Source organism: Mastacembelus armatus, chromosome 12 (genome assembly GCF_900324485.2).
Source record: "Mastacembelus armatus chromosome 12, fMasArm1.2, whole genome shotgun sequence".
NCBI lineage: Eukaryota > Metazoa > Chordata > Actinopteri > Synbranchiformes > Mastacembelidae > Mastacembelus > Mastacembelus armatus.
In genome coordinates, this window is record NC_046644.1 from 5,032,464 (window position 1) to 5,057,443 (window position 24,980).

Below are 24,980 nucleotides of genomic sequence, written 5' to 3' on the forward strand. Positions count from 1 at the left end.
TGTGTAAAATGAAATTACTTGTTCACTACATAGCTGATTTTAATTAAAGATGACACAGAACACTGGAATTCATTATTACTCTATGACTGTTCTTTGAGCTGTTTTTTAGATTACCATTAGATTTGTCTAAAGCCTCACAGAACTCTGCTTCAGCAATCCAAGTCTTCTAAATTGGGGTGTGGAAAAAACTGGTCTATAGCCTCAGGCGGGAAGTAGGGGAAGTTGTAAAAGAATAAACTCTTCCCAGTGGTTGTTTGTCTCTGTGTGGCCCTGTCCAGGGTGTAGCCCTGCCTTTAGCCCAGAGAGAGCTGGGATAGGCTCCGCAGATCCTTGTGACCCTGGTTAGGAATAAGAGGGTATAGACGATGGATGGATTAATGAAAAGATAGTTATCACTTTAATACTTTTATAAATGCAGCTTAAACCAGCAGACAGTTATTGTAGCTTATCTTAGCATAAAGACTGAAAACAAGTGAAAGCTAATATATTTTGTATAGTTTAATCCACATAGAAACCTTGATTTAAAAATTGGAATTTGTTGTTTTATGACTAAGCAAACCAGCTTTTGGCTGTAGCATCATATATAGCACATGGACATGAAAGTGGTAACAATCTAAATTAGCCTTTCTATTTTTTAGTAGAAAGTAAAATGTATAAAAACATGTCAACCTACTACTTTATATATTGCTGCAAGGTCCTGATATTAGTTTGAAGTGCTTTCCTCATTCACTTAAGTCATTTTTAGCTTATTTCAGAGATTGTTATATATGAAATCCAGACAAAATGAATGGTTCCCTGGAAGAAAAACTGTGTATTTGGACTTGCATGTACTCTTACTGACAGTGCCAAGCTAAATTTATACAGAGTTTAAGACTTGACCCATTGTAAAGTCAAGAAAAATCATCTAAACTTAGCTTCAGCTTAATGATGGTAATCTTCTGCTCCTGGCACACGTTAGTTTTTCTTTCTTTTCTCTCGTTTGTGATTCAGAAGCTTTAAGAGGCTTCTGCAGCTTTGAAAGTCCCTCTGACCTGCATGTTGCATGTCACTGCAGTGTATTGCGGAGTCAACAGCTGCTGCAACCCCCATGCCCCACTGTGACACACACACGCACACACACACACACACACACACACACTGAGTCAAAGAAAAAAAGAGGACCACGCAGAACCAGCTGAAACACAATCACCCTTTAAAATCTCTATGGCAGCCACCCAGCACTCACTCCATCTGCTGTCCAATTTAATGACAAGGAGAAAGGGAGAGGAGGAGGCCCTGTGCCTGGCACAAGCCTGCTGCCATTCATCCATTCAGAACCAAATCCTGACTAAGAACAGCAACCTCCCAACAACTAGCAGAGACGTATCTGAAGACACAACACAGCACCAGGGCGGAGCTGCAGCCACTTACTATTATATCACTACAGAGAGGAAGACAATATAAAATTTGTCAAAATGTGCGTTAAAGGAACAGTCCAACATTTTGGGAAATATGCTTAGTCAGTGCATTATATACAGAGCTGGGGTCATGGTGTGGTTAGTGTAGTTTAGAATTCAGAGCCAGAGCTAGGAAGCTTAGAACTGCAGGCTGCAGTCACAGACATGCAGACATAATCAGATTACTTACTTTAGTAATAGTAACAATAACAGTGCAGAGTAGCATTCAATAGCAAAAAAGGCAGTTTCAGAAAAACATACTTTAAGTGTCAAAAGTAAAATAAAATAATGCTAAATTAGGCTGCATTAATTGTTAAATTATGTTATGATTTTTAATGCATTGATGTGCACATCACTGCTGGTGGTGAAGGTGAGCCTAATTTCGTTAAGCTCAGATGTTAAGTAGATGTGAATGTAGAGTAATGTAGCATAGTTTGTTGATTACATTTTGTATTAGGCTATTAATTTGAATCTTCAAACTAATATTAATTCCTAAGTACATCTTGAGCACATAAATGCAGTGGAGAAAAAAGTACATCAGCTCCAGCAGCAGTTTTAAAGGGCTCTGCTGCTGCAGCGACATGCTGCTTCTCAAGTGTCCTTTCAACATAAAAGCCTCCTACTCCTCCTCCTTTCTGTGTGCTGGAGAGCTGCAGCAGATGGTAGTGATAGGCTGCAAGCTCACTGTGTGTGTGCACGTGTGTGGGTGTATTTTTCTGTGCTTTTAGGTTGCTGGTGTTTTGATTGTGCAGGTTGCTTAGGAACCAGGCGTCAGCATCAGAAGGCCTAAATCATTTTCACCCTACCTCTGTTTACTTTGGTAAAATAAAGTTGCAGAAAAAATACCCAATATCCAATAATGCATTAAGTTCACTAATCAGAGTCCTTTTATGCATTCTATATCTTTGAGGTCATCTAGAGAATTCTGATTTGGAAAGGGTCACTTTGTAAAAATGGAGCCAGAGTTTGAGAATTGCAGAGGTTAATGTCTGCTGACTCGCTCTGTCTGATAACTACGCTAACAGATTTTTTTAACTATGCTAATGTGGTCCTCTGTCATTACCATAAGCCTGCTGTTGCCATTCTGCAGGTCAGAGCAGGCTCACAGTCAGACAGCACACTTGTGCAATGTCAGTGTGTACATCTCGTCACATCTGCACACACACAATACATGCACCCGCCCATTCTCTCAGTCATCAGCTGCTGATGCTAATTTCTGTCTGATCTCCATCAGTCGGGCCTGTATCAGCTCATGATGAATTTAATCACTAATTACCTCAACAAAAATGAAGCCCCCCCAGGCTGCTGGTCTGCTTGATGGGCTGGATTCTCACATTTTCAATACTTAAATTCTACTTTCACAACAACAATCCTATATCACAATTTTGGACATCGATTCTTCACTATACTGCAATATAAAAACTGTGTTTTAACCACTACTACAACCCACCACCCTAGTAACCCACTACTACATACTTACTAGCTACTCAGATGTTAGCTGTTTTGTTTTGTTTGCATTAGATGTTATCTTTGAAAGTAAAGAAAGACTGTGTGGTGATAAAGTAGTTTTATTTGTTTATATTCAGTGTTGCAGCTTGTTAAGACAAATACACACACACAGCTCTTACAGCCAGCTGTTGCCAAAACTGATCTGCTTCCTGGGGCCCTTATGGGCCTCCTTTGGACAATGCAGCACTGTGTGCGTGTGCGTGTGTGTGCGTCAGTAGATATAGTAGGGTAGCATACTATGGTAGCATGAATCTTGGGCAGAAAAGTTTATTCTTGAAAACAGTCACTTGATGAGAAAATAAATTACTCACAGTTTACTTACTGGCTTTTTTCTGAGCTTTCAACTGCATATTACACACGACAAGTCCATCTTGTGCAGACATATGACTATGATTTAAGTTTTCAGAATGAGACTAAAAGCACAACCAGTTATGCAATAATGCCCAGAACAGACTTGAGACTTAACACCTGTGTGTACATGCCACGAGTGCTGTCAAAACTGGTCAGATGTAATACTACTACTGCACCCCCAGCCACTGCACACCCTGACCAAAACAAAACTCAGACAGAATCTACAGCCAACACGTCCACACCCTCATCAATGAGCACAAAGAGCACAAAAAGGACAGGAGGGGCCCTGCACAAAGGTGCACTGAGACCCTGGCCCTACACTCTTTTGTGCTAAAAAATGGCAAGGTCCAAGAGCAGCTGCTGTTGGCTGCAAGGGGCATTTGAGACGATGCTTTTCATCAAAAACAAAGTCTGGAGCTGTGAGCGTACAGGCTGCAGGAGGGAGGAGGGAGGAGAAGGCTGTATACAAAACAAAAGGCACACTTTGCCAGATCAACGTGGAGCTGACTCCCCATTCATCCTGCAGCTCAGGAGAAGGAGGGGGAGGGCCTTAAAGTGAAGGAGGAAGCCTTTAAAGTTGACATGAGTCACATCAGTCAAAGCACAAAGGAGCCCCAGAGGTCCACCATATGGACCCAGGCACATCATATGTTCAGGAATCACAAAAAAAAAATATCCAGCTGGAGCGAATAGCAGAGCGAGCTCTGCCCCATGCTTTACCCAGTGACAACACAGCTCTACTTTCTGATTGGCTGTAGAGGTGTTTTTATTAACACAGTGTCTCAATTATCCACATAGGTGGCAGAACGGTTTGTTGTTTTAGTGCTTTAGGATGATCCTTTTGTGTCAAATTAATTTGTATTGGTGACAAAATAAATATGAGGTAGCTGGGTTAAAACATCTTTATTTCCTCTCACTTTATAACGTGTATATGTGGTTCTGCACAAATCAACACATATTAGATCAAATTCCTCTCAATGCAGGACTTTTTAATGAGATCATTTCTTGTTAGATATGAACGGAAAGAATCAGTGACAGAATGGAAGAATCAATCAAAAGAGGAGATTAATATCAATCTCCAAGATGATAGCAAATAAAGAGACTGCAGCATTCTTAACAAACATCTGCCTTAGGAAGATGAGCTTATTTGAGTTCAAAGACTACATTAAACTTTAGAGTTCCCTCTGTCCTCAGAGTAGTGCCAGCCTGATGATGAAAAGCACAAAAATGAAATATTTTAAATACAAAAACACATCTCTGCAGTGGCGGAAGAAATGCTTACATCATATATTTCATCACCAAATACTGATACAAAAATGTAAAACTACTCCATTACCAGAAAAAGTACCACATTTACAAGCCACCCTCATTAAATAATAATAAATAATAAAATATATGAAACATAAAAAAAGTAAAGTTGAGATCTGCTGGTCTAAACGAATGAGTGATAGGTGAGCAGAGTTCAATTAGGACTGTATGAACAAAAACAAAATGAGGTTTGAGGAGTCCTCCCATCCAGCTGAATGAATAGACACATGTGCCATCATGTGGTCTAACAGTGGCACTGCATATCTTTATGTGTTCAGGCCTCTCAGGCATCATCATGGTGTGCACAGAACAATCACTCCCTCTAGTGCTGAACAGTCACTTGTGCATTGCCATGCATCCATGCATCATGACTGGTCATAGACTATTACCTGGCTTGGACTGAACATGTCCTGAAAGTAAAATACCCATAATGAGCACATTAGTTAAATGTGAATGAAAAGATTTATTTTTTTTTTTACTTGAATGTATGCAGCTGATCACAGTACAACACAACACAAACCTTACCTGTAAGGGCATTGCAAAGTGTGTTGAACTATTCATACTCCTTTGGTTTGTTTGACATGCTAACAGGGTGTCCAAGAAATACTTCTAGGAAATTTCTCTAGGGCCATTTTATTTCTTTTATGAAATCTGGGGCAACTTATTATGGCATCAAAACTACATTTCCTCTGCATTGCTTTTCTAAGTTTTATTTTATTTTAATATTTGATTAAATTTTTTTTACTCTTATACATGTGAACTAAATGTTTTTCTAGTGTATTTCTTGGACTGATATATGACAATTTGAACTATGCCCATGTCTAAATGGGACTATTTAGGCATACTGTACTGTATGTATTAGCATGTATGTTTATAGAGGAGTATTTTTTTTGAAAAAAATGTATTAAATTTAAAATTTTAAAAGAATAACATCTGTTTTAGGTGAGGGAATTCAAACATTTCATGTACTAAAGTTATCTGAGAGGGAAAAAGAAAGGGAAGCACAGACATCCAAGCAGAACATAGAAATGCCCATATATAATAAAAGTATGTAGGTGAATTCCAACAATTTAGAACTACATTTCCATAAAGTTGGCAGAAAGATGGGATAAAAAGTAAATTTCCTGTAATAACCTCACTTGACAACATATATCAAGTGAGGCAGTAAATGCTGTAAGAATCTGTAGTTTCCAAGTTCAAGTCAAGACAACCCCGATGACTTCGAGCGGCACTCAAATCCCACTTAAATAGTGTTTGTCATACCTGACTGACTCCAGACTTGACTCATTTTGAGGTTTTCAGCATTTCTGTTTGGAGAAAGTTTTGGTTTGTACAACCATCTGTAATCCTTTAACACTTAAAGAAGTTCTAAAAGTTTCAATTTTCTAAGCAGACAGAGGGGAAATACAACTTGAGATAAACAGGAGGCAAATAAGAAGCATCTTCAGTGCATACCAACAAGACCACCGCCCACATGAGGACAAGCAGGAGAGGAGAGAACAGGCTGTCAATGCATTTAACTCACAGTAAGGGTTTACTCAGTCACTGGAGGAGCTGCATACAGTGTATGTGTGTGTAGGTGTGTGTGGTTAGAGGGTTAGTGATTCATCCTTGTTTACTTCTGGCAAATCAGTTCAAAGTGGCATATGGCAACACACAACAGCATTAACATATTAAGCACTTATGTTCATGCACAGTTCATTAAACCGAAGGCAGACAAATGAGAGTTTAAAGCACCACAAGACTCCACTGACGTACAGCCATGATTTGCTTAAATTAAAAAAAAAAAAAAACCAGTTCAAACTGAAGTGCTTCGCACTTCTTTTTTTCTTTGTGAGAAAGAAGTTAACAGCTTTTTTTCCTCCCAATTTATTTCCAGCAACAGAAAACCACATGTACATTATGACATATTTGAGATTTCAATTCAGTATATTCCCAGGATCATCAGTATAAACACAGGTCATGTGATAACAGCTGTTGGTGTAGGAAGCCATCTGACCGAACTCCATGTGTTGAAAACGGCAGTGAAACCATTAGATCTGCTTACTGGACAATAAGCAAGTGGACCTGTCATGAGGTGGCCAGTTTATCTTCAGAAATCTACTGCTTACTTTATCCCAAACAAATAGATTGTTACAGTTTAATTTACTCCTAAAGCTAGTTTCCATCTAAATTTAGGAAAATTTTTAAATGAATTTCCAGAAAACTGACAAAGAAAATGCAAAATAATGTGTACTATGGTTAGGTGCATATACAGCTGATGCCAGTAATTCTACAGACCAGTCCCATTAAACCACTACAGAAAAAATACTTTGAATTTTTTGATTACTAAAATTAGACAATTTCTTTACAGGGCATTAGTTGATTTAGGAATTAGCAGCACTGATTCATAGATTTTACTTTTTTGTTTTCTTTTTTGACTTTATTGTACCCCCTAACTTTTGAAAACAAAACTATTGACACTAAACAATTTTTTTTCTACTCTGTATTGTTAATTGCATTAGTACTTTTATTTAAGTGAATGATTTGAGTGCTCAGTCTTCCCACTAGTTCCTCTTGTTTTTATGTTTGTTATCAGTTTCCTTTGGTTCTCCTTCCCTTCATCTTCCTCTTTTAACATTTCTCTCTCTCTCCCTTCCTGTCTGAGAGTGTGCACAGAGCAGACTGGAGGTCATTTCAGAAAGAAATTAAACAGGAGTCTAATACTCTAATGTTCCCACACAGTAAATTGGATTCATGCGCCTCACTGACTCCGACTTAGGCACCTCCTGCCTTGTGCAGAAAGTCTGAAACCCAGACTCAGGGGAGAGGTGCTGGCGCTTCAACACTGCTAGATTTTCACAAAAAAATAAGAGTGTCTGGTCTGCGACAGTCGCATAAGAACTTTACACTACGTGGCCAAAATATGTGTAAACATCTGAACATTACACACATAAGTGAACACATCCATATACACTGGTGTAGGTCTGCTACAGCCTCCACTCCTCACCAGAGCTTTCAGCCTGGCTACAGGGATTTGCTCCCGTTCAGCGATGAGAGCATTAGTGAGATTGGTCACTGGAGTTGGGTGATAGGGCCTAGGTCGCAGGTGATGTTTCAGTCCATCCCAAAGCTGTTGGATGGGGTTGAAGCCAGGACTCTGTGCAGGCCAGTTCTTCTACACCAGACTGGAAAATTTCTTTAAAGACCTGTGCTTGTGCTCGGAGGTATGGTCATGTTGACACAGGAAAAGAAACTACTGGGAAAACATAAACATAAACATATTTTACTGTAAAAAGTAAAATATTACAGGTAAAAGTCAGTATTTTTAAAATAGCAAAAGAAAAAGGACATGTATTTTCACACAGAGGAAGGCAAACTTTCTGGTTTGACAAAAACAAGTCTAACCACCAGCTTACATGTGTAAATTCTCCCTTGAGGAATAAAATCCTGTTAGATCTAAACTGAAAGCAGCAGCCTGTTCCTCCTTCCCCACTGTATACTGCTGTGATGTAATATGTTTCATTACATCGTTGCCCTGCAGCACAAATGTTAATTAAGTTTGACAGAAAACCACTGTGTCAACAAGACATTTCTGGTTGGTACAAGTGGCTGTGGATGAAGTTGAAGAAGTTACTGAAAAATGTTGTTGTGCAGTTTTGTGTTCACAGTTTTTTGTGACCACAAAACCGAATGTACACAGCAACAATCAACAAAAACTGAACTTTATATATTTGCTATTAACTGCTGTTCATTTTGCTTTGTATTAATTCATTTCTATTTTTATCTTTCTTTTCGGTGACTATTTAGCTGTAGTACCCTGAAGATGGTGTGATATTAGAATTCAAACTGACAGTATAATATTTAACACAGCACCAGACATATTTGCTTCTCTTCCTTTATTCATTAAATTCAGCAAATCTGAGCTCATCACAGACTTTGGCTACTTGGTTAGTGTATCTCGGTTGGGGAGGAGGTTTGCAAACGATGGGATTAAATAATAATTGAAACAAACACACAGAAAATATAATGCACAGTAAAAATAGCACTTTTCTTTTTATACAGCACCCTGACATATAGACTGTTAAATGAAACTCCTGGATTCTGAATCTGTATTGTTGAGCCTATAAGGAAAGAATTCAGATTAACCAAACTACTCCTGCAAAAGCTACTGAAACTGAGAAGAGGAAAACCTCAGCTTATGTTAGCCTTATGTTTCTCAGTAAACTAGCTTAAGTAAAACAGCTTTTTACAGAATTCACAGGGGAAAACAAAGACATAATGATATAATAATTATTATTGAATGATTGCTGAACTAGCTTCTTCACTTTTAGTGTTCAGGTATTGCTCACTGTCACATTGGCTTACTAGGAGAGTAATGAGTATCATTAACGTTATCAGTAACACACTCTTTTCCTGCTTTGCCATCCCAACCTGCAGAGGATACAGGCTAATGTGCCAAAAACAACAAGGTAAAAACAAACAAGGTTTAACAGTTCTTAAACTTTTGAACCTTATTATCGGGTCGGAGGTTCATTTTTCAGGATAACCCTCTTGAGATGAACCATCTTGTTTTTGAGATGGTCATATCATTTAGATGTAGTTAGCATACTATCTGTGTGTTTGTCTACAAAATGCCACGTGATGACCTTTGAAATGGCGTTCAAATGACCAGCAGCTCGATTTAGAGAGAAGCGTATGATCTTTCAGCTGATATTAAACCATGAAAATCAAAAGGTTGGGTTTACGAGGTTTTGGCAGGACCGTGGTGATCTGCAGGCATGACGGACACATTATGAACACCGGCTGCATCGCTGCACTTCTGTTGAGCTCCTTAAACAATTTCCCCCACAGCTCATTTTTAACCTGCCACACAGCTATCATTTAGCTCTATAATTCCCAAAATTCACGCATAATCAAACAAATTAGCCTTTATGCTAATTTCTTATGACTCAATTATGTTAAAAGCCTGGCTTGAATGACAGTCATAATTACAGTCATAATGCTGGCAGAGATATTACCGGCGAATAATACGGTAATGGATATCAAAGGAGAAGGCTTCATCTGCCATATAAAGACGCTGCTGAGTGGGTTAGCAGGCGAAAATACAGTCTGATGTGTTTGCTGATGAGCTGGTTTTGTCCCATAGCACTGAGACTTCACTGAGGTCAGATCAACAATAGCATCAATGGACCGAAGGAGACACAGGCATTTTTAGAGAGTTAATTTGATTTCTGCAATGTGCCCTTCTTTACCTTCTGACTGTTTCTGAACTTTTAGCAGTATGATGTTTTATAGATATTTCTTCTTTAGCTCGTTACCTGCATGTGACTTGTCAAGGTCTCACTATTTTTAAAAGTGACCTCAACAGAGGGTAAAGGTACATTGTCTTTGCAGTGAATATTATACAGGTTGGCCACAATGGCGTGTCCAGTCCTTGTTGCTCTGTAGTCAAGTCCTTAAGATGTGATAATGCTATGTTTGGGTTTAGCCAAACATTATGGTTTGGGTGAAATTACGTACTTTTTATGTTTAGGGAACCTGGTTGTGGTTACAGTAATAACCATGTGCTTGATGTTAGGGAACAATAGTGGTTTAAAAAGTAATGCTCTCAGTGGGAAACAGGAAACAAACAGTAGTCTCTTGTGTTAAAGTCTGACCTTTTGTTGGCCCATCCCACCCTGTCCCTACACAGTTTGTCACTGCCTAACTACATCAGGTATTGCTGATGGTAATGAGGTCAACCACCAATGTGCTGTCATCCAAACTCACTAGGGAGTTTGAGCAGCGTCCATCCACAGTCATGTGTATACAGTGATTTAATACACCAGGACCTGAGCGATTATCTATTTACTCCAGGAGGGGGGAGATTTCTCTGTGGCCTTGTGCTTCAAGCATTACTTTAACTTGAATGCCACTAAAACAAAGTACATGACCATCAATTCGCCGGTTAGAGGACAAAAAGTGGACATTGTAGAGAGTTGCAAGTACTCGTGGGAACAATTATTGATTAGGACTTGAGTTTCTATCCAAATACAGAGACCTTGAGACCTTATTTCTAAAGGAGGTTATATGTCAGAAACAGAAATGTATGAAAAAGTGAAGAAATCCCACAGATCATGTTTGTCGTAAAATTATTTCAGTAACAAAATGTTCAGATTGTTTAATTCTGTCATTATGTGGATGGTAAATAATGAACTAATTGCGTTTTATAAGATATGCCAGAAAAAAAAAACCTGTCTTAGAAAAAGCTGGTCAGCATTGAGGAAATTTAATCAGGTGCTTCCACCGTTTATATTTTGCAGGTCCCTGTGAGATACAAAGTTATCTCAATTACATATTCTAGACACTTCAGTCTAGCGTGAAAGGTGAAAAGAAAATAAAGAAACTATTTTTTGGCAAACATGTTGATTAATATCTCTGCTTATAAAATCAGCACTCATCAGGTGGAGCTCTTTTCTGCCTGTTTTCAAAGCCTTGGAATCTTTTGTGAGATATTGGAGGAATGTGAAAACGGCCGTTGAACTCATGACAGAGAGCAGTAAAAACAATGAGATCAAACTATGGTCGTTTCTGTAAGGATGACAGGAGCCAAGTTCTTGTTGACAGAATGATGAGATATTAACAGACCTGGACACTAGGTTTCTCTGGGGAGTCATTTTTCAGCATGGATTGATTGTGTTTTGGAAATTGTTCATTCACTCCCCAGCTCCTCATTGCTGAGGTCAAAACAGGATACTTGGCCCTTCACTGTGGGTGGAATTTTGGAGCTTGAACTGCTTTTCCGCAGTACCTCCATGTTGTGTTCTTGGTGTGCATCAGATCTTTGTGTGGATCATGGAGAACAAACAACAAAGCATGCAGGTCCATCAACTCCTATTCTTATGGTGATGAAAGCTCTGCCTTTTGTAGGAAAATGGCTGTGCTCTGTGATAGATGGATTTGGAGCAACTGCAGAGTAATTACATATTTTAGGGCCCTCAGATGAATTATCCAGCGCTGATCCGTCATTATAATACTGAAACTCAGGCTATCATTTGCAGTGAGGAATGTTGCTCGACACTGGTATTTGCACAGCTGCAGGGGGTCATGAATTATTGCTTCAGACACAGCAACATTAGTTCAACTCTTTGATCACAAGTTCTTAAACAAGGTAGTCTCCTCCTTTTTAGCATCCTGTCATTAAGACTCCCTTGCTTCCTTTCTCAATGTCCTTTTAGACTATTCTGTCTCACTCCGCATATTTTCATTATTTCTGCAGTTTTACTGTATGAAGTTCATCGTGGGGTTTACAGTATGAAAGGCAAGCCATACCCAAGGTTTTTCAGATCACTTCTGAGTTGTTTTAAACATCAATCTATCAGTTGTCCAGTGCAATGAAAATGGCAACATCTGTCATTTGCAGCACAAGGAACCTCTTGTGACTGTCTTGTTTCGGCGCCACGAAAGAAGAGTTGGGGTATACAATAAAAGTTTCCATTATAGGTACTTAATCTGCAGTTTCTCATAATCTTAACTTTAGAGAACCTTTCATGGCTGTGGTACTAGTTTCTGCGTTTCAACTGTGTTTTAGAGCAACAGCCAGGAATGCAAGTGAAGTTGAGGGATAACTACCAACAGAAGAAATGGCACTAATGGTGTTATTGATTTTCTTTCACAATTACACATAATAGCTTTAAATGGTTACAAACAGGTAGCAGTGGAGAATTCATGATAATAGCTACTATTAAATTACAGGCTGTGGACAAAAACAGCCACAAGACAAAAACTAGGACTTGGCGAGGCAGGAGTTAGGATCCACTCTTCTACCATCAATCAACAATAGGTTCTTTTAACCAAAACCATGACATACTGAACCCTCTTTTCCTAACTTTAAATAAGTAGTCATAATTGTTCAGGCTAACATTTAACTACAATACCATTGCATCTGAAAATGCATAATTGAATAATTTCAATTTTTGTTTCAACGTATGAGCAACAACAAAGCTCCACTGTGTCCTTTAGTGAGTGAGATAATAAAATATATACATTGTATATATGGACTCAACCTTCCTTGTTGGGACCATGTAAATGATCAAATATTAGGGTGATGGCTATGGTTTAGAGTTAGGATATTTTTGGGGTAAGGTTATGCATCTAATGGTTATAATTAAGCTTGGGATAAGTCTTCAGGAAATGAATATAAGTTAGTGTAAAGTCCCCATGAGGAACGAAAACAAACATGTGGTGTGTGTGTCCGTGTGATGCTCCTAATGCCTCTCTGTCTCTCTTAACGACTCCTCATTCTTACTGTGAGCTGGATATGGATCACCGCCGCTCGCTGCTCCGCTGCCGCTGTTCAGTGCCTGATAACTCTGTCCAATTAGATCAGAGATGCTGCTCACACTTATCGCCTCAGCTCGCTTCTGAGGGTGACAAATATGACAATTACCCAAAGTACCAGGCACTGCTGTTCATTCCTTATTAGAAAATCAATCAGGACCAGGAGCACGGGGTCCCCAGGCGTCAGCACTTCCAGAGCCCCATTGGAAGGAAGGCTAGAGGTTATTCTGTGTTGGCTACTTGAACAACCCAGTCAAAGTTAAACCAACTGCTTTAGGGCCTGGTCATTTTAATTTGACCTTTTTGTTCAGTTGCAGGATTAAACACCCAGCAAGGTTTGATTCTGCCCAGGTTTATTAGACACACATCATTCCACGGCTGTAGCATACAGACTTAATTCATTTTTCATTGTTAACACAAACTTCTGGCTGGTTTCTCTGCACTGGTATTATCAGATCTTTTTAAATAAGACTGGCTGGTGACATCATGCCTTCACCATTAGTAGGATGTGGCTATAACGTGCAGTGCAGTGTGTTTTCAAAGGTATTTTTCTGTTATTGCAGAGTTTATAATGAGTTGGATAGAAAACTACAAAGCTCTAGTAGCCATTGTGTGTTAAAATGGTATGGCCAGGTAGTATATACACTCAGGTGTGAAGGATAACAGTTTGTGGAGGTGTTAAATTCTATTGCATCACACAGAGCTGTTTCAGTTATTTAGCTTTCTGACACTGAAATAAATGGATTGGGCACAGTAATAGAAACACCTGTCTGTATAATGCAATACACTTCAAACAGCAATAGAAACTATTCTTCACAACCTGCAGTTGCTTAAATGACAACAGGTCATCAGTGTGAAATACCACTGTTTTTCCCAGGGGCTGCTGAAAATCTAACCTTATGTCTGTATCTTTGAAGCTCTATAACGACTCCACCAGAGAGCTTCATTGATTAAAACCAAACCAGACTGCAAAGGTCACAGCCGCAGAGCTAAGATATTGTAATAGCAAGTATTTCTGCAATATTTATAAGGAGAGTCTGGCTAAAGTCTGGCAAAAAGTTTATTTGTCACTGAGTCAATAGCAACATGAGCAGGAAGTAGAAGTTGCAGAGTAAATGAGACTGGAGTATATGTATTATTAAAGTATTCCTTAAAGAGATCATATTTCCTCGTTTGACACTGGTGAACACAATCACATGAATTCTGACCCAGTGCAGAATAGACTAAACATGCAGCACAAAACATAAAGTTCTAGGCCTACCACACACCTTGACCAGTCTGCATGTGTGTGATCTGTGAGTTGGATAAACAACTACACAGTCCATTAGCTCTGGGCTGTAAATGGATTTGTGGAAGCCACTCGTCATTCTGTTAACGAGGATTAAACATCCAGGGCAAACACAGATCGAAGAACACGTCACCTCTGTCTGTCCTTTGGTCTATCCATGTATGAAAGCTCTGTATTAAACTTTGTCTACAGTTTAAATGTATTGATTAATTTGTGTCTTTGCTGTTTTTAATCCTATTATGTGACTCAATGGTTCAATAATGGAAATATCAAAGCTTCAGTTCCATCGTACAGTCTACTGCTCAATTACTTTGTTTTTTTGAATCACAATTTCAGTTTCCATTTCAAAAGAAGCATCAGGAAACGATCAGTATTTACACTGCCAGTCAAATGTTTATCAATACCTAGAATTTTAGCATTTTTGTAAAAAAAGAAGTAAAATAGAAGGTTTTGATGACACAACCGAGTCCATTTATTTTAAACCTTTGACTCATCCTGACTGCAAAGCCTGCATGGGTTTTCTGCTTTTCTACCTCAGCAAGAAAACTCCTATACCTCCACCAGTGTGGGTTCAAGACAGGTCATGCAACTGACACGACCCTCTCTGCAGTGACAGAGGTTCTGCACATTACAGTCTGCCTATTACATACAACCAGCCTTAGAGGGTGGGTGGTCTCAGTTTCTGCATTCTTTCTATTTGTATCTAATGGGTTGCTCACAACAGGTGAAACGAGAGTAGTCCCTGAGCTATACAGCCTCTTAACATCAGTACCACAGGGCTCAATTCTGGGCACGCTTCCTCTTCTCTCTTAAAAAGAGGGTGTCTGTTGCTCCTTTTATTGCTCCTGTCCAGTTCAATACTTTAGAGCAAGCCTGCTATGCTAGAAGCTCCTTCGTATTCCTGTAAAGAGTCATGCCACTCTGAGGCCCCTGTGCCTGCTCCTTTCTGGCTTGTACTCAAAGTAGTGGAATACACCACCCATTGAACTCAGGACAGCAGAAGCATGGGCTGACAATAGCTGAGCTTGCTTGCTTGCGGATTTGACAAATACTCAGGGACTGCAAAGACCTTTTTTCAAAGAGTGATGAGGACTAATCAGTACATTTCCTTTGCAAAGGGCAATCTTGCTTGATCTCTGTCAAAAACTTTTCCCCATTTTGAAAATGCTAATGAGACTTACAGTACCCTTTTTTGCCCTAAATCTTAAATCAAACCATTGTTTTTTTCAACTGTTCAAACTTCCAGCAACATAGCATTTACTTTACTCATGAGTGTGCTGAAGGATACCATTTTGTCTTTGCTCTCCACTTATTTGTCACTAAGGTTGATCTTTTTGGCCTCTTTGTTGCTCTATATCAACACATGTGGCACCAGAACCTTTAAAGGAAGGTTGCTTGCCATATGTGCTTGATTTGTATATTTCTATATAAATGAGCCTGGCCATGCACAAGCCTAGCCATATAAAGTACCTGGCATTCATCACTGTTGACAGCACACATTTGTGTTGGATGAAATTTGGAATCATTAGCATTAATTAACTTATTCTCAATGGTTTCTCCATGATCTACTGGACTCAGTTAATGTCAGAAGAGAGCCAAAACCATTAGTAATGTTTCCTATGAAAGAGGATTATATCCTATTAAATATGCAACTAAAAAGTACTTTCACTTTTCCCATTTGTCTGCCCTGCACTTCTATCACTGATAATTTAGTTTCTCAGTACTGCTTTCTTCATCACTACTGTAAAGGTACCATTGTCAGTGTCATCATGATCATCATCTTCATTATAATCCTAATCATCCACACCGGATTTGATTTTAAGCTCATGACCTGGTGGCAAGCTTCATTATATTGGTATATTTATCAGGATCAAATTATGAAGAGGCATTGTCTACATTTATTCAGTTTTATTCACAAATCCGTTTGGCCTCATAGACACATTTTATTCTTCTGTTTATTACTGTGCATCATCTAGCAACACTTTATTGTTTGTGAATTGTTGCTGGTGTTTGACCATCATTAAACAATTCCATTTACTTGTCATGAAGCCCATCACTCAGCCCCTTAAAACAATTAACCCCAATGATGTCATAATGATGTCATCAGTGTGGCATTTACAGTACACATTTATCACAGAATGAGGTGCAGAGCTTATTATGGTTAATGTAGAAGCATTTTTGGAGCCGAACAATATCTCAGCCTATGCAGATGCTTCAGCCAAACATCTGGCATTCACATGATGATAACAAACTGAATATGGATCAATAAAATACTGTAGCATTAACACCATTGCTGGCTTTATTTTCTTATTTCCATCTGTGCCTTATGACATGATAAATTGTCTTTCATGAAAAAGGCAGAGTGCCTTTCCATTTTTCCTTCCAAATTCATTTTTTAAACTTTTTGGTTTCATAATGGTGTGAAATGACTATTTTAAAATATTTATAGCTCTTTACAAGACCACTGTTGAGAACATGCTTTGAAACAGCTGGAAACACTTTAACTTGTCAATAAACAATATGATTTGTGTGGCTCTTACAGTCTTTCTCTTGTACTCCTAAGAACCAACTAGAAATGTAATTCAAACTATCCCATAATGATAGATAATATCCTCGCTAGCTCAAATTTGTTACCTGGTCTTCCTGCAATGTTGTGTATGAATACAGAATTTGTTTTCCTGTATCTCATGTTCAAAGCTGTAAATTTAAGTTAAAAGTCTAACAACAGAATGATATAATACTTCTGTTTCTTTTTTTTAGCATCATGTTGAGACTGTTTATAAGCCTTTAATCATTGTTTATTATGTCTACACTTAACCACAAACATGCTTTCTCATCAGCTGACAGACTTGACTGACACTACCATGGACACATTATTTTCCCCTCAGGAATTGTCCCCTCCTGGAAACCTGGAGAGTCACATCCATACTGACCGACATCTGATCCCATTCAGGAACCTCCGAGAACTTCTTCTTAGCCAAAACGAACGCTGTTTAATGAATAAATAACGATTCAGCCTGGTATGTCAGATCACAGGCGGCATGTTTTGAGTTAGTTCTCTGCAGGAAGAGGCGACACAGATACTGCTGGGGAAATATGATGAGAGCAGGAATAACATTTACAGGGAAGAAAACATCAGAACTGGTTTGGTCGTGCCCCATTCACATCAAGACAAAAGAAAAGGGTCTGTAATTTATGTGGATTCAAACTGAGAGGACCAGAATCAGTTCAAATGCATAACTGGCAGGAAGTGGTCACTGGTGAAGCGACAGATTGATGACTTACAGACATTCACTGCATATTGATCACTGCAAAGAAATGCTCAATTTAAATCATATAATGGCCCTTAAAAAAAATCTCAGTGCTATTAAGGTCATTCTTGCCGTTTGGTGTAAACCACTAGATTTTTTGCACATGCTCTTTACATAACTCGTGCTTGTTGGGAAAATACATGAAGAAAAAAGCTACATTTATACCATTACCATACCATTACTACTACATGAGTCTTGTTTGGTCTTTCAAGATGAAAACGCTGTTCAGAGACAAGCATCGCCAGGGTACAGAGTGATTTGACTTGTTTAGATGTCTGTGTGTTGGATATATGTGTGTGTTTTGGAACAAGAGTCTTGAGGTGTTCTGACGAAATATTTTGTTTGGTCGAGGATGTTCATGCATGAGCTGAAGCCCTCGGGGCCCTCTCACTCAATCTGCTACGCTCCTCATGTCATGACCCTGCTGTGGCCCTCATCACTTCTCACTTCCCGCTGCACATTTTCCCATCAACATAATGACACACTGCTGATGGTCTCAGAGGCCATTTTAATACGAATGGTGCCACCTTATTTAATCTATACTCAACAGAAAAGCCATAGGTCAGCATTGTTTCTAAGATGTTTTCCTACTTTTCCTTTTCTAAATAAACTCTTCGCTGCTGTTTTAGTGATACAATGAAGAGAGTGAAAAGGGAGGCTTGCTCTCCGATAAAAATGAAGTGTTAGAGCTTAGACGTTGTTTAAACTGCAGGTGAAGTGTGTTTATAGGTCAGTCCTGAAGTTCCTTTTGGAGTGACAGACTTGTCAAATAAACATCATATTGTTAGTGCTTGTTCCCTCATTTCCCCACAAAAGTCAAGCATACTACAGTCATATTTTATGCTACTAGCATGCAGCTCTCTCGATGGATAAAAAGGCTGAATAAGAGTCCTTGTTTTAATGATGTAGTGTATAATTTAAACACATGAGAAATTTCATCTTTAACCATAAAGCAAAGAGCGAAAAGCTCAAGTAATGTGCATACAGTGATATTTCCCTAGATATTTAAGGCCATCGTATAGTACATTTATGAGTAATGTGCTGCCTCCACAGGGTGTACCACACCAACCCTAAGGAATTTCTTCTCTGACTATATTTATTGGCCTTATGCATTATTTATAACAGTGGTGTCACAGTAAAAGCGATAAAAATACAGATCATATGTGTGCTTATTCTGTGCATAATATTGCAACAGGGTCACCTTAAAAGACCTCTTCCTTTCCTCTGTTTTTACTGTGCCTCCGCTTTGGTCCAGACTGAAATATCTCACAACTATTGTAGTGACTGAAATGAAATTCTGTACGGATATTTATGGCCCTCAAAGGATGAATCCTGCTGACTTTGGTGATCCCTCAGATTCAGCTCTAGTGAAGAGGGATATTTGCCCCTCTGGACCTTTTTCTATATTGTCACCCTCTGAAAAAAAATGATACCTACAAACTAATGACATTCCCTTTTTGCTAAACGTGAAGCTAATAAGTAAATTATCTCTATAAGCACAACAGCCTACTAAGATGCTAAACTATGATGGTGAGAATGGTAACCATTGTACTACCTCTAATCATGGATGTTAGCACTGTCATTGCAAATAGGTTAGTATGCTGATAGCATCATTAATCAATCCAGCCTCACAGAGCTGTATGCACAGATGAAGACTTAGTATGCTATTGGTATGTCAGCTGACCATGTCTGTTCCAACACAGTGTCATATATGTTTTTCAACTGCTGGCCAGGTCTTTATGAAAACCGCTTAAGAATTCGCAATTCTGAATTAAGCCTAACCCCAATAGGCTGAATCCTAACATCCCCTAATGGTTTTGGTGATCCCTTAAATTATGCCCTGACAAGTGTAAACTTTCCATTTTTATATCCCACCTCCCTAAAAAATGACATATTGATTTTTTCAATTTATACAGCATATTAGGATAATTCAGAGGATGAACGCTTTTAATTTTTAATGATATTTAACTTTTGCTCAAGGGCAAACAGTTTGCTTATATACAAGAAATATCAGATTCCATGAAATAAATTGATAACACTCCTACTTGCGACTGAATGAACACTTTAGATTTTAATGACCCCCATTATGTTTCCGCTATTCCCACCCTCTGGACAAATGTTTTTACTCCCACTACTTACTCTAAAACAAGCTAATTCATCAGTACTGTAGTTATTGCAGACTATCCATTCAGCCTCTAAGGGGAAAAAACAGTAAATTTGACATATATATTACTTAATTATTGCTGACATCACTGTAATAAAAAAGTGAAATACAAACATGTAATAGTTCATTGCATGTATGTGCAGTCCCACACTTCTGTTGGTCATTTTTTGTCCTTTTTTCTTTGGTATTTGTAGGATGGAGAGAAATGACTCACAGAAAGGTAACATTTACAATGATTCCTCATCAGTGAATTAATGAATTAATAATCAGCACCACTTTGGACACAGTACTATAGCAAATCGTCCTTTAGGTTGGTTGTGTGCAGTTGTTACTTCAGCATGATCAGTCAAACCACAGTTAAGACAAAAGTTCAGTGTTGCTTATTTTCAAACCTGCAGGTTATCTGAAGCACTGTAACCAAATGATGGTGACTGATTAAATGATTACTGGTGCTGCTGTTGTTGTTGGCACCACTAACTCTCATTCTCCACTACTTCCAGACCTGGATCTATATATAGAGAGAACAGGACTGTGGTAATGGGATGATAAATGGACTCAGTGAGGCCTAATTTCATGGGGCAGGAAATCACTGGAGAAAAGCTAAACTGTAGAGGCTGTAATTATCCTCAGGGAGAGATCTGTCACAAACTACAATACAGGAAATAGATGTATCATGATTCATGGTAAAGTAACATGTTGTACATTCAATCTTTCACAGTGATACCACCTTCACGTGCCTCACATGCTCTTCATGTGCTTTTTCAGGGGGTCAGTTTCTTTTTTAAGTGATATACTATTCAAATGACCTCATCTCATCCCACTTCTCAGGAGACCCAGAGCCATGCACTGTTGGTTTCTCAACATTGTTTCCTCTGCAGCTGCAGCCTCACTAATGCACATAAATAAGCTTATAAACAGTGTTCGTCTAGTGATATATTGGTTTGCATGATACATGTTGTTGTTTGGCTCATAAAATATTTTCAGTATTTCGGTTGCGTCCTGGTTTAGGGGAATCTGAAACCTGGTAGGAGAGACTGGGACGAGGTGTACAGTATCACAGAGGTTTTACAGCTGCACCAGTGGGTGCTATGACATGTCAAATATATAGCTACTGCAGACCCCAGTTAGACAGAGACAATCCTTCCACAAGTCAGTAATTTACACTTAAAACTTGTGTCACCATTACACTTATTTTATTTCCTCTGTGTTGTAATACCTTTGAATTACTTTTAAATAATTTTACAGTGCTTGAATCTGAGTATTTTGATTTTGTTGACATCTGAAGTATCAGTCCTTTTTTTGCATAAAGGATTGGCTGACCCGTAAAAAGGGCTGTCAGTGATAACAGGTAACAGGATAAGGCTGGTTAGATGCTGTATTTTTTTGCCAGTTAATCTGTAGTTATAGCCACTGTACTGTAGTTCAGTTTGAGTCCTGTCCACACACACCGTCCAGCCACAGTAAATATACACTAAAGCAGCAAATATTTGATCCACTGCTGAAAACAGACTCCAACAAAGGCACAGTTTCCTCTTGTTTGAGTAACATCTGCTTCAAAGATATACTTCCACTGCAAAAAATGGAATTAGGGTGTTTACCACAGAAGGTAAAGAAATCAAAAAGTTTTGCAAGCCTATAATACAGAGCATGGGTTATGGAATTTGAGGCCACAAATAATTAATTAGGGGTTGCAGAAACAGGTATATTGAGCCCACAAAAATGCTGCAATTTCAAGTTATGATTTATTAGTTTACATCATCTTGATGTATTTATTTTATCTCAACCAGCAGAGGGCGCCATTCTTTGCCAGTTTGATGATACTAAGTTTCTTCCTTGGTTTCAACACAAGTATCAGTGTTATCTTTACCAGTTTGAGGAACCTTTTGTGCAACAGCTATGGTGAAGTTTCCCCCGTGTGTGTGTGTGTGTGTGTACTGTGTAATTCAAGCTGCTCCAATCAGAGTGCTTGTTTGGCATTCTGATGCTCTGGAGTAAATATGAAAATAAAGCGTCAAACAGGAAAGCCCTAATTAGTCTGTCACTCCAAACTTACCGTTTGTAACCCCCAGTGCTCTCCCCCCATTCTTCACCTCATCTGCCCCCTTAGCTCCCCCACATTCACCTCACACCTCCCCCCGCCTGACTTCTAGTATTTTCTCCCCCGTCACAGTCGGTCATGAGTGTCAGATTTAATCTGGTGCAGGGGTCGACCAAGCCCTGGGGTGCAGGGAGAAACCCATCATTTTGAGTTTGTTTGTGTGTTAGTATGTGTGTGTGTGTGTGTGTGTGTGTGTGAGGGTGTGTGTGTGTGTGTGTGTGTGTGTGTGTGTTAGTGATGGATAGAACAGACAGAGGAAAGGATTGGGCCGTGGAGAAGGAAACAGCCTGACAAATTCAATAAAACACCTCTGAAGAGCTCCCGCCACACTTTCTGCTTCTGCCTCTCAGAATAAATATGAGTTTGTCTAAATCCGCTGTGCAGTGCATTACCGTTGTGTATAATTGTCTCATTTTTTCCAGACCGTTCCTCTGTTCCGTTGTTTCACAGAGTGAATCCAATTACAGGTGTCACCATCACTCATGGTGGTGGATGATGCAGGGATGTGGACGATTGATTGGTTGTTCGAGGGCGATCATACTGATTAGTGAAATGCTCAAACCAGCAGTTTATGTCGCTCACTCTCAAATGAGGCTGTGTGATGCTACGTGTAGACACCAAATATTTGTCTTTAAGGTCGGTGTTGTGTTTGAAAAACAACATTTTGTTGGAAACCACACAGATTAACCAATTAGACTTTGGTGTCTGGTTTAGATAAAATAATTTCACATCTTCTTGACAAGGGAGAGTTAGGATTTTGGAGGCTGTTTCTACATTTCTAGATACAAAGAGATTTAAAACCAATAGACTGCTCTGACAGCACTGCGAACTATGTTTTTGTAAAATTCTGATCAACAGAAACTGATGTGGGTGGGAAGCTGGTGAGAGATCCCCTTCCTTGCTGCTCTACTACTTACTGCTAGTTGAGGGCACTTGCATAGAGGAGGAGATGAAAGAAAGTGGTAGTCACCATGAGTGCTTTCCTTGAAAATATTTCTGATGGTTCTTGATCCTCTGTCCTCAAGCCCATGATCCAGAAATCAAACAAGGTCCAGCATTATCAATCAGCTCCGGAGAGATGAGGCATGCAGAGACAGGAGGCTTCCAGAGGATCTTGGAACTGGGAACCACAGACATACTGCATGTTCCCACCAACAGTCAGAAACCATTAAATTCATCACTGGTCAGTTGGTATGATTGGACAGTAAAAGGAACTGCTGCTGTGGAAACAGCAAACCTAAATTAGGAAAACTACCTAAATAACAACACTGATGGCATGTATGCATAAAATAAAGAAATTCAATGTACCTGTAGCCTTCCAGAAACAAAACAGGTTTTTATTTAGAGCACTTTCAGCTGCTCTTATTGCTCTCTCATGAGTTTCCTGTTCTTATAAACAACTATTAACTATTCTGGTAGTGTAATTTTGATGTATCACAATCTATAGTGGCCTTACACCACAACAGAAGCAGCACAAATTAGGGGTCAGGTGTTTTTTCAGTATTTTTTAGTCTTTTGCTTAATTACACAATGAAATTAAAATATTGTGGGGGTGGGATTTCTCAGTTGGTAATTACTTCATCATGTCTCTTCCTTGAATTTCTCTCTCTCTCTCTCTCTCTCTCTCTCTCTCTCTCTCTCTCATGCCCCTTCAGCGAAACTAAGACACAAGTACCACATTAGTCACATGGAAAATAGTCCACCTGTCCAGTGTGGACCCCTGCCTTCCACCCAAAAGAGAGCTGGGATAGGCTCCAGCAGATCCCCATGACCCTGGTTAAGCAATAAGCGGGTATAGAAAATGGATGGATGGATGGAAAATAGTCCATGTGTTATGGAGGCAGAGCTTTTCTCTTTTCTCTTTGCTGCCTGTACACAGGCCAACAGTGGGATTATGAATGACAAGAAGTGCAGTGCAAAAGGAATGGAATTTTACAGGCTGTGGGCAAAGTTTGGGGAAAAGCTAAGCTATTAGAAGAGCTGCAATTTGTCAGCTAAAGAAGTAAGATGGCAACCGTGTTTAGGTTTGCTTTTTGTTTGATTTGATTGATTAAAGTGTGGAGGGGTGACCTAGGGCTGCCCCGAGAGCCGAGTAGTTTTGCACGAGACTGACCACAAACATTTGTTCTATGTTACTGTTTCCTGTCCACCTCTCCACAACCAACTTGAAAATAAAGACTCAAAAAGACTTTTTTTAGAGTAAAAAGTTTGAACTAAGGGCTAGGTTTGGATATTTATGACAGTGGCAAGAAACCTTAACATGTTTCACAGCATCTTCTGACTACAAAGAGAAGCCAGATGTGGATCCATTTTTAAACTATCAAAACCACAAGTGAGACAGTTTCTTGGTCTTGGGGAGGTCACAGTTAAGTGATAGGGTTATAGGTGAAGAGAACTAATGTCCTGCCCTGTGAGGCCAAGACTCCAATCAATGGGAACAAGACTCAGGATGAATGTGCAGACCACCGACACTTTAGATCCACTGAGTTTAGAATAAATCTGACACTAATGATTCCATTCTCATTACTTCACATGGAGTTAATTTCATGGTTTAAGTGTTTATGTTTGCAAATTAATCACATAATTTAAATTTTACAAACTCCAATTATTTTAACATCATCGGTCAGATTTAAAGCACTGATCAAGAAAACAAATCTATCACAGAGCAGAGGAGAACAAGAGACTGTACTGGTGAGATTAAAAATACAAAGACATGTGACATACAAACACCTTTTATGATTCATGATTATCACTTGTGGTACCACACTACAATGACTAGTCTTTAAGTTGTTTCTTTATTAACTTAATTCATGACCCTCTTTGTGTTTTGCTTTTTGTGTTTGATCTTGTTTCCAGTTTAAAGTAAAAAGCTGAACAGATCCTACTCCAGTAAAAAGGAAATGAGCTAAGGAACAGCTTAGAAAGGAGCTTTTGACAGCAGAAATGTCAAGAAATTGGACTGAGTAACTGTTGGAGCTGCTCACCAAAGTTACTGACCTGCCAGAAATCACTTGGATTGTCCGACAGCCATAATGTTGATCATTCAAGCAATGATTCTGGCAGCAATCCGATCCCAATTCTAAAATTAGTCAGGAGCGACTGATTTAAAGTTAAAACAGGTTTAATTTGTTCAGTGCCTGCTCAGCATCAGAATCTACTGATGTACAGATTTTAAGTTTGGACTGTATATAGGAATATCACTGCTAACCCTGTA